The sequence below is a fragment of the Eucalyptus grandis genome, chromosome 11 (assembly GCF_016545825.1).
Source record: "Eucalyptus grandis isolate ANBG69807.140 chromosome 11, ASM1654582v1, whole genome shotgun sequence".
NCBI classification, from domain to species: Eukaryota; Viridiplantae; Streptophyta; class Magnoliopsida; order Myrtales; family Myrtaceae; genus Eucalyptus; species Eucalyptus grandis.
This window is the reverse complement of record NC_052622.1, coordinates 30,115,745-30,124,495: the sequence shown is the minus strand read 5'-3', so window position 1 is coordinate 30,124,495 and position 8,751 is coordinate 30,115,745. Positions and strand designations below refer to the sequence as shown.

Here is an 8,751-nt window from a genome sequence, read left to right as displayed (position 1 = left end):
AAAAATGATATAAAAAAAGTGAACTTTCCACGTGGGACCGGTTCCATAAACCTGTCCGATTCCTCAGACAATTTATGGTACCATTTTTCAGAAGCAGTGCTTGGTAGACGGTTCTTGGTTCCAAGGTGAAAACCACCCACAAAAACTATGTTCACCCCTAAATTCTTAACCACATCAGGTCACTTTGTATTGCAGGTCTTCAAAGGAACAGAGAGCTTCATCGTTCAATACATCTATTGTGAAAAACAAGCATAATTGGGACCCATCCTAACCAGATTTCTCATTACAGACTTTGCATTGCTGATGCTCCGGATGAGAATAGTATAACGCCCTACCATCAAATCAGAATCACAGCAATTTTTTTTATTGGTCGGAGGAATCACAACATTTGAAACATCGATTTATTTATACAGCTTAGTTTACTAGCATTGCTAGTCTCAAGATAAAGTCTTCAAAACTATGCTCAGAGACATTGCGCTTCGTGCTGCATCATGCACGTATGACCTGGTACAATTACAGTAATCCCTTTGAATCAAACTCGAAAGATTGAAAGTATTGTCCCAGTAGTAATTCGTAATTCCGCATCAAAAAGTCTATACCGGACTCTGCAATTGGTGGCTGTAATACTGTGTAGAGGGGGATCGCCATCGATCCAACCCATTCACCAACGAGAATTCCCACCACTCGTACAAGATTGTCTCACGGTAGGTTCTGAATTAGTTTCTGAAGCTGTATCTTTTCTCTACGGGTCATTGGCCTGAAAATGGCATTTCCAGTATCCCCGTTAGAGGCCATCTTAAAAAAACTTCTAATAAGCAACCAAAGCAAGTATAAACATCATTAAGCCACTTTGCAGTTTCAAAATATTAAAGTTCACCACGATCACAGGTATCGGTATTGATACCACACATTTAGGACAAACAGATACTATTAAACAAAGATTACCCTCATCCTCCGTTTTACTTTTCTTATTCATGTGCTGTCATGAGCACCTCCTAGGGCCTATCCCAAACTTAAGGATGAAAAACAAAAGAGAACAAAGGTGGAGGGGAGGAAGAAGTCAATGACCATCTAAATTTCACGAGGTGAAAGTGAGAGACGATGCCGCTCAGAAGTGTGAAACTTAATTACAAAGAGGATTCTTGTGAATGTCTGGCAGGTCTACCTTAGGCCCACCTACTCCTTCATGCTAGTTCTTGGTGCAAAATATTTCGAAAACTTAACAAAACACGAGAAGATTCATAAAATGTAAAAAAAAAATTCATACTGAGAAAAATTGCAAGATAGAAAGTAACTGGACCTTGGATGTTTGTGGCCTTTGGCATGGAGCAGACCTTGTCTCAATAGCACAAACTTTATCCTTTTCTACCAAATCTGTTTGGGAAAATTTTGATTCGTTGTTTTTACCAGCAGAACCCTGTGTTGGATTAAGACACAGAACAGAACAAAGTCCACATAAGAGAATTGGTTAGATTTTCTTATTTTGGATATGAAAGCAAGAGAAGAAAAGAAGAAACCAGAAGAATAAGTACATTTTCACTTGGTTGAAGTCGATCATGACTCTCGTGTTCAGAAATGCTCACTGAGGAAGAGGAAGAAAATATGTTTATCTTTTTATGGGGACGTTCCACTACATCACCATCACATGAGGTAGGCGAGCAAGTGGGTTGTTGTCTTCTGCTTCTCAAGTGTGTTTCTAACTAATGCCGCTTCAACACTGGCTCTTGCATCTGAATCAATAAGCAAAGAATTTTCCAAGTCCATATTAGGGCTATGATGTGCGATTCATCTAACTCAACACTACACGGCACTTAATCCATCTAGTTGAAAGACTCATTCTTTATGCAAAGAAACAAGGAGCAAGGGAAGAACATCTCCCACACACAGAAGAGCATATAAATGCATTATGTCCGGTAATGAAGGTAGGGCGGGGAGCCATGAAACCTTGAGGATCCTTGCTTTGAATGAATAATTTTAAAACATAGGTGTCTTAGAAATTTTGTTAAAGCTTTCGCCAACAGGGTCCACCATGTTATTAACTCAGCAGATACTTCAGCAGATTGACTGGCCAAAGGCAATCAAACTTCTCGTTGAGATGCAGTATTTAGAACTCTTTCTCGCTTAACACGAGTTCCTCCCTTCCAGCTGAGCACCAGAATCGACTTACATGCCTTTCTACACTGCAAGCCATGAATGGAAGAGAGGAAAGGGGGGAGAAAGAAGTGCTACTATAGACGGATAGCATAAGGACATCCAAAAATGGGGGTGGAAACATATAATCTGAATCATTGAAATTAGGATCTTGAATTTGTCTGTCCATACACAAATTTGGAGATGTCACCTCGGTCAAGGACTCGCTAAATATTACTCGTTAACCAAATAGCATGACTGGCTCATCCTACTCTTTCCATTGAGTACACCATATTCAAGAAATAACAGATTAGACAGAACAATGACTGCTGCTGAAAGCCATAAGCAACATGCTTCCATTGCAAACACCAGAGCCTCATTACTGAGCTTCAAAGAGTATCGATTAACTACATTATCCGGGCTATCCAACAGCACATTTATGTTGATCAACACCATGAACTGCCCCACATGCGCACAGTGAAGGAAGAACCAAAAGCCGACTTTTGTTGTGTTACTCACTCGAATTCTCAGGAGACAAAAAAGGAAACCAGATATACCTTGTTGACTTCACGAGAGAGGTTGAACGTGGCCAGCCTAAGAAACGACTTCAGTCGCTCTCTCCTTGTATCTGAAAAACCAGGAGCTATCGCATCATCAAACAACGCCGGTCCGACCCCAATCACGCCGTTCTGGCGCAGACCCAAGAAAAACAGAATCATACCCACGAATCGAAATTGAACAAACACCCGAACGGACGAACAAGAACAGGGGGAGAAAAGAGAGAGGGATCGGGTGTGCGCGAGAGAGAGAGAGAGGGAACAAACCGAGAAGACCGATAATAGGCAGATCCGTTTACCATCCAGCGACGAAAAGGAAGTAAAGAGGGAGGAAGAGAGAGAGAGAGAGAGAGAGGCATACCAGGTAGAAGAGAGAGGAGAGAAAAAGAGGCGGTGAGAGTGGAGGCGATGCTGCGAGAATCGGCGAGAGGGGATGCTGCGAGAATCGACGAAAGGAAAAGAGCCTTCGCGTGATGAACTGCAGAACATAGGAGAGAGGAAAGAGCGTCGAGAGAAAGGTAGGGTTTTGTTTTGGGTAGGGTAAAACTGGACTTTTAATAAAATTTTGAGGATAAAATGGGCAATAAGCAAAAATTCATTAATTCTCCCACCAGCATGCCGAAAATGCTGAAATGCCCAAAGTAGGTCCCCACCTGCTTTGGGCTTTTAGCATTCCAAAGGCAAACATTTTGCCAAATAGCCTTTAAAAGTCGAACCAAACACCCTTATATTTTTCCCAAGGGGCTTTGGGGGCTCAAAGCCCCTGGGAAAGCCGAACCAAACACCCCCATAGTCTTTATGCGCCATTTCTGCAACAAAAGAGGACAAATATACAATTAACTTTTGGGACCACATTCACAAAGGACAGACAATTGCAAGTGGAGGTCCCTACACTCTTTATTAAAGAAAAGAAAAGAAGAAAGAGAGAGGGAAGATGCGGTCAGGCGACAGCTGCAGCTTGAAAACAAGAGGCCTCAGGACAAGGACAAATAAAAATAAAGATGGGACCCAACAACTGCTTTGATTATGCCGTCGCATTCTTTTAAAATATGGAGAGATTCCTCAGCATGGGTCCTCAACAATGTAATTTATTAAAAAAATATCCAGAAGTCCCCATCCCCACAACCTTCGATTCGAACATGTCCAAAGTCCAATACTCTGAACCCTAACAATCACCAATCACCATCGCACATTTCACATCCGACATTTCACAAATTACTTTCGCACATCACAATTCAACACCCCGAATGAATCACACATCACAGTGGATGAGGCGACGTCGAGCCCTACACCGAGCCCTAATTTTCCCCCCGCCGAGCCCTACACCGAGCCTACATTTCAAGGCCGCTCCTAAACTGTCAATTCGAACCCCCCAATAGAATTGTAGCATCATATCTGAGCCATAAATCTCACACCAAGCCTGAGCTTTCCCAGCCGACCCCCAAATTTCAAGTCTGAGCCATAATAAACGAGTTGGAGCCCTAATTTCACCACAGGGGAGAGGAAGAAGAGAAAAAACCTGAGCAAATTGACGACGGCGAGCGACGACGGTGAGGGACAATGGCGAGCGATCACCTGCGAACGGCGAGCTGTGAACGGCGATGGATGGAGAGGACGTCAGACTTGGTGTGAACTGACGAAAGGTTAAAATCCAAATAAACCAAACGACGTCGTTTAACACTAAGGAAAAACGATGTCGTTTAGTTTGGCCAAATGCACAGTGGATGGGGCGACGTCGTTTTCCTCCTCCACGTGTGTTTTTTTTAAAAAAAAAAAATTGCTACATCGGTTAAGCATGTCGCCGGAAAATGCCATGTCTGCATTTTGGCCGGTTTTTGGCCGGATTGGCACTTAAGTGTTCCATTTTACTCTGATAATTGCACTTAAGTGTACCATTTTAAAGTTTTGGCACTTAAGTGTCCCTCCGTGCCAAGTTATGGCACTCCAGGTGTCCCAACCTCGTAAAACAACAAGTAACTGAGGATAGCTGAGAAGAAATAAAATGGTTGAGATTCCACAAAAGTAGGAAGTCCTCTTTACCTTGTCAATAGTGTAAATGATATTAATTTATAACCTATTATACTTGCTGTGTAAAAAAACAACATAGAACAATATCTTCTACGTAAGAATGATAAATCACTTAAATTTCGATGTAATAAATGTCTCACATGATAATAACACCTTTCGTGTAACTGGAATACATTAATCTCAATAAAAGAACGCACATGCCCACCAAACTAATAGTAAGTGCCCCCCGCGGGGTTCCTCCCCAACCACTTGCGGCGTAAGACACCACAAGTGCCATAACTCAAGACGCCCACACTTAAGCCGCCATAACTTCAAAACCGACACTTAAAGTGCCAAGTGCCACTTTTTTTCGAGTGGGACACTTAGTGCCACCTCCGGCGACCCTTGCCTAGGAAATCCTACGTGCAATATTTTATTATTATTTTTTTTTGCCTACGTGGCTCCTTGAGCTCCAAATCAGCATAAAAATTAAAAAAATTAAAAAAATTAAAAGTTTTAATTTTAAAAATTTAAAACTTTTTTTAAAAAAGAAAATTTTAAAAATTTTAATTTTAAAAAATTAAAAAATTTTAAAAATAAGAAAATTTTAAAAATTTTAATTTTAAAAATTAAAAATTTTAAAAAATAAGAAAATTTTAAAAATTTTTTAAAAAAGAAAATTTTAAAAATTTTAATTTTAAAAAATTAAAAAATTTTAAAAAATAAGAAAATTTTAAAAATTTTAATTTTAAAAAATTTTAAAAAAAAATTTTAAAAAAAGAAAATTTTAAAAATTTTAATTTTAAAAAATTAAAAAAATTTAAAAAAAAAAAAAGAAAATTTTAAAAATTTTAAAAAATTTTAATTTTTTTTTTTTAAAAAATTAAAAAATTTAAGAAAATAATAAAATTTAAAAAATTTTAATTTTAAAAATTTAAAAAATTTAAAAAATAATAATAAGAAAATTTAAAAAAATTAAAAAATTAAAAAAAGGGGGTGGGGGAGGCGGCGGCGGCGGAGGTGGCGGCGGTGAGGGAGCCGGCGGTGGCGGCAATGGAGCCGCCCCGTTCGGCCTCCCACTCCCCACTTTTTATAATTTTTTTAATTTTAATTTTTTAAAAAATTTTAAAAATTTTAAAAAATTTTAAAATTTTCTTAAATTAAAAAAATTAAAATTTTCTTAATTTAAAAAAATTAAATTTTCTTAATTTTTTAAAATTTTTTAAAATTTTTAAATTTTTTAAAATTTTTAAATTTTTTAAAATTTTTAAATTTTTTAAAATTTTTTAAAATTTTCTTAATTTTTTAAATTTTTTAAATTTTTCTTATTTTTTAAAATTTTAAAAATTTTAACATTTTAAATATTTTTCTTAATTTTTTAAATTTTTTAAATTTTCTTAATTTTTAAATTTTTTTTCTTAATTTTTAAAATTTTTCTTAATTTTTAAAATTTTTCTTAATTTTTTAAATTTTTCTTAATTTTTTAAATTTTTTTAAATTTTTCTTATTTTTTTAAAATTTTTGAATATTTTAAATCTAATTTAATTAATTTATATACTATTATTTACACGTAGACGCGCGAAACGGCGTCGTTTTTGCATTTTCTCCGCCACGTCGCCGTGCAAAACGACGCCGTTTGGGACCGAGCTCGCCGGAAAGTCGCCACGTCAGCCATTTGGCCGGATTTTTGCCGGAGTGGCACTTAAGTGTCCCATTTTACTCCGATGATGGCACTTATGTGTACCATTTTAAAGTTATGGCACTTAAGTGTCCCGGCGTGCCAAGTTATGGCACTCCAGGTGTCCCGCACTCACCACTTGCTCTCTGTTAGTGAAAATATATTTGCCTGTTTTTGCCAAAACAATGTTGACAAAGATCGACGTAAGTCTAAGATAATCTGAACTTCTGATGATTGGAAAGTGATCAAGATCGCTCCGTGATTGCACACTCAAACACAAAACATGCGAACGAGACATTGGTGGAGTGATGAATCTACGAATCTAAGTGCAATGAAATGCAAATTGCAAAAAAATTAAAGAATATGGAAATGAAAATATATTAAAAGGAAATTATAGGAGTTAAAATGTACAAAGAAGCGAAAATACGAGGAAATTGAATGGATAAATTCTCGGGGGCTTTGTTTTCTTCCAATGCCTAAGCCTCTTTAATTTTCTTAAAGAGAAGTCGAACCTTTCAGTGACACTTTGCTTGAAATTCTCCAGTTTTGGTGGTAGCCGCTTGATCCATGATACATGGCCACAATGGCACCCAGGTTGCTTCGACCGGACACCGACTTCTGTATGCAAATAACTCCTTGCATTAAATGTCAACCACTTATCATCTTGATTTTTAACTTTTTGTTTGTTCATGCCATTGCTTTTCTCTGAATCGAGCTTCCACCTTCATTTTGTCTGAAAACGACAAATTTATATTCACTGACAATTGCCAGTCTTAAGAGGTAAATAGTGTTGTAAGCATCCTATCTTTCCTGTTTTTTTTTTTTTTTTTTTGGGTCGTCCTCCTTTGATCGTTATTACAGAATAAGGATGACATACATTTTGGGTTGATTTTGATGGGTTGACCGTTTGACCAGTCTCCGTAGGCATGGCTTGGAAAATTGGAGTAGTCCATTAAGAAGTCATTATGGACGGTGATCAGAAAACGACCTGAAAAACAATTTATAGTCACTCTTTCTTTGGTGAATCAAGACCATTATCCACATGATTAAAGCAGTACTTGTTCTCAAATCCTAAAGAATCTATGGTGTCTTACTTTGGCTTTGTGTCTATCCTCTTATGGGCAATCTTTGTCATTCGAGTAATTGAGTTTTGTCATTCCAAAGCTTTGACCAATGTAAGCCATATTAGTACAGAGAGGGTTGCTCTTCTTATGTTCAAGCATGGTCTCAAAGGGAAGTTGGTAATTCCAAACAAGTTGGCAATTCAATTTGACAAAAGTTGGTAAATTACTTTAATTTAGGTTGAAAGTTTCATAGAAGAGTTAATATACTCGAAACTTTTATTAAATCATGCATATAAAAGTTGATTAGTTAGAACAAAAACCGATAATTTGCAAATTGTAAAAGAATTGGTCATTTTATAGATTTTTTTAATAAATAGCAACACGCTATCTAGGAAAAAAAGTCACCGGTCATTTTTTTTTTCACCAATAATTTTTTGACACTTACCAATGTAAAAAAGCCTCTCATTGCCATATAATTGCGGAAAATTGATTGTAGATATGAGATTAGTTATCTAGTCCAAATGGCATATATGAGACCCAATACATGAAAAATCTAACCAATGTAATTTGGCCAAAAAATAAGGATAAATTCGAGAACAATAAAATCGTTGATATTTGGCATCCGGAAAAGTTTTTACATAAAAAAATAATAAAAAAAGTAACATTCAAATTGCATGTAATGCTATAACCATTTGATGAGATTTCCTAAAATAATTTAATTTTTTTGCATAGATTTTCCTTCCTTTTCATAGGAAGTACTTTTGCTTGTTTCTTTTTTTTTTTTAAATAAAAAACTGAGTGTGCAATTTCAATGGTTATTCAAATGGAGAGATAAAATTTTCAAATTGGCATGTAATGCTATAACCATTTGAATCAATTTCCTAAAACATTTTAATTTTGCAAAGATTTTCCTTCTTTTTTTAATAAATAGCAACACATTATCTAAGAAAAAAAGTCAAAAGTCATTTTTTTTCACCAATAATTTTTTGACACGTACCAATGTAAAAAAGCCTCTCATTGCTATATAATTGCAATGAAAATATATATGCCTGGGTGTGCCAAAATGATGTTGACAAAGATTGACGTAAGTCTAAGATAATTTGAGCTTCTGATGATTGGAAAGCTATCAAGATCGCTCTGTGGTTGCACAGCCGAGCACAAAGCATGCGAACGGTGTTGGAGGTTATAGGTTTGAGAAAGAAGAAAGTCTTTTCGATTGCCTGAAGTATTACACTAAGAGACGTCAAGTTTGGAACTCTCAACAGTGTTACCTCCAGCGTAGGGGAACCCTGGAGTTTATGTGTATGCAAGTTAT

The 8,751-nt window shown here is 36.4% G+C and overlaps 1 long non-coding RNA gene across 2 annotated transcripts; it reads right to left on the bottom strand.

Moving 5' to 3' along the window:
- Window positions 1–387: 387 nt before the first annotated feature.
- Window positions 388–3,199, bottom strand: LOC120289506. 2 transcript variants are annotated; one of them, XR_005547521.1, is made up of 5 exons: window positions 3,049–3,199; window positions 2,688–2,819; window positions 1,533–1,730; window positions 1,301–1,417; window positions 388–757 (listed from the first exon to the last, which is right to left on the bottom strand). It is a non-coding gene; the product is annotated as an uncharacterized LOC120289506 (long non-coding RNA). The 2 variants fall into 2 exon arrangements; XR_005547520.1 differs by having other exon boundaries at window positions 2,688–2,758.
- Between the last annotated feature and the right edge of the window lie 5,552 nt (window positions 3,200–8,751).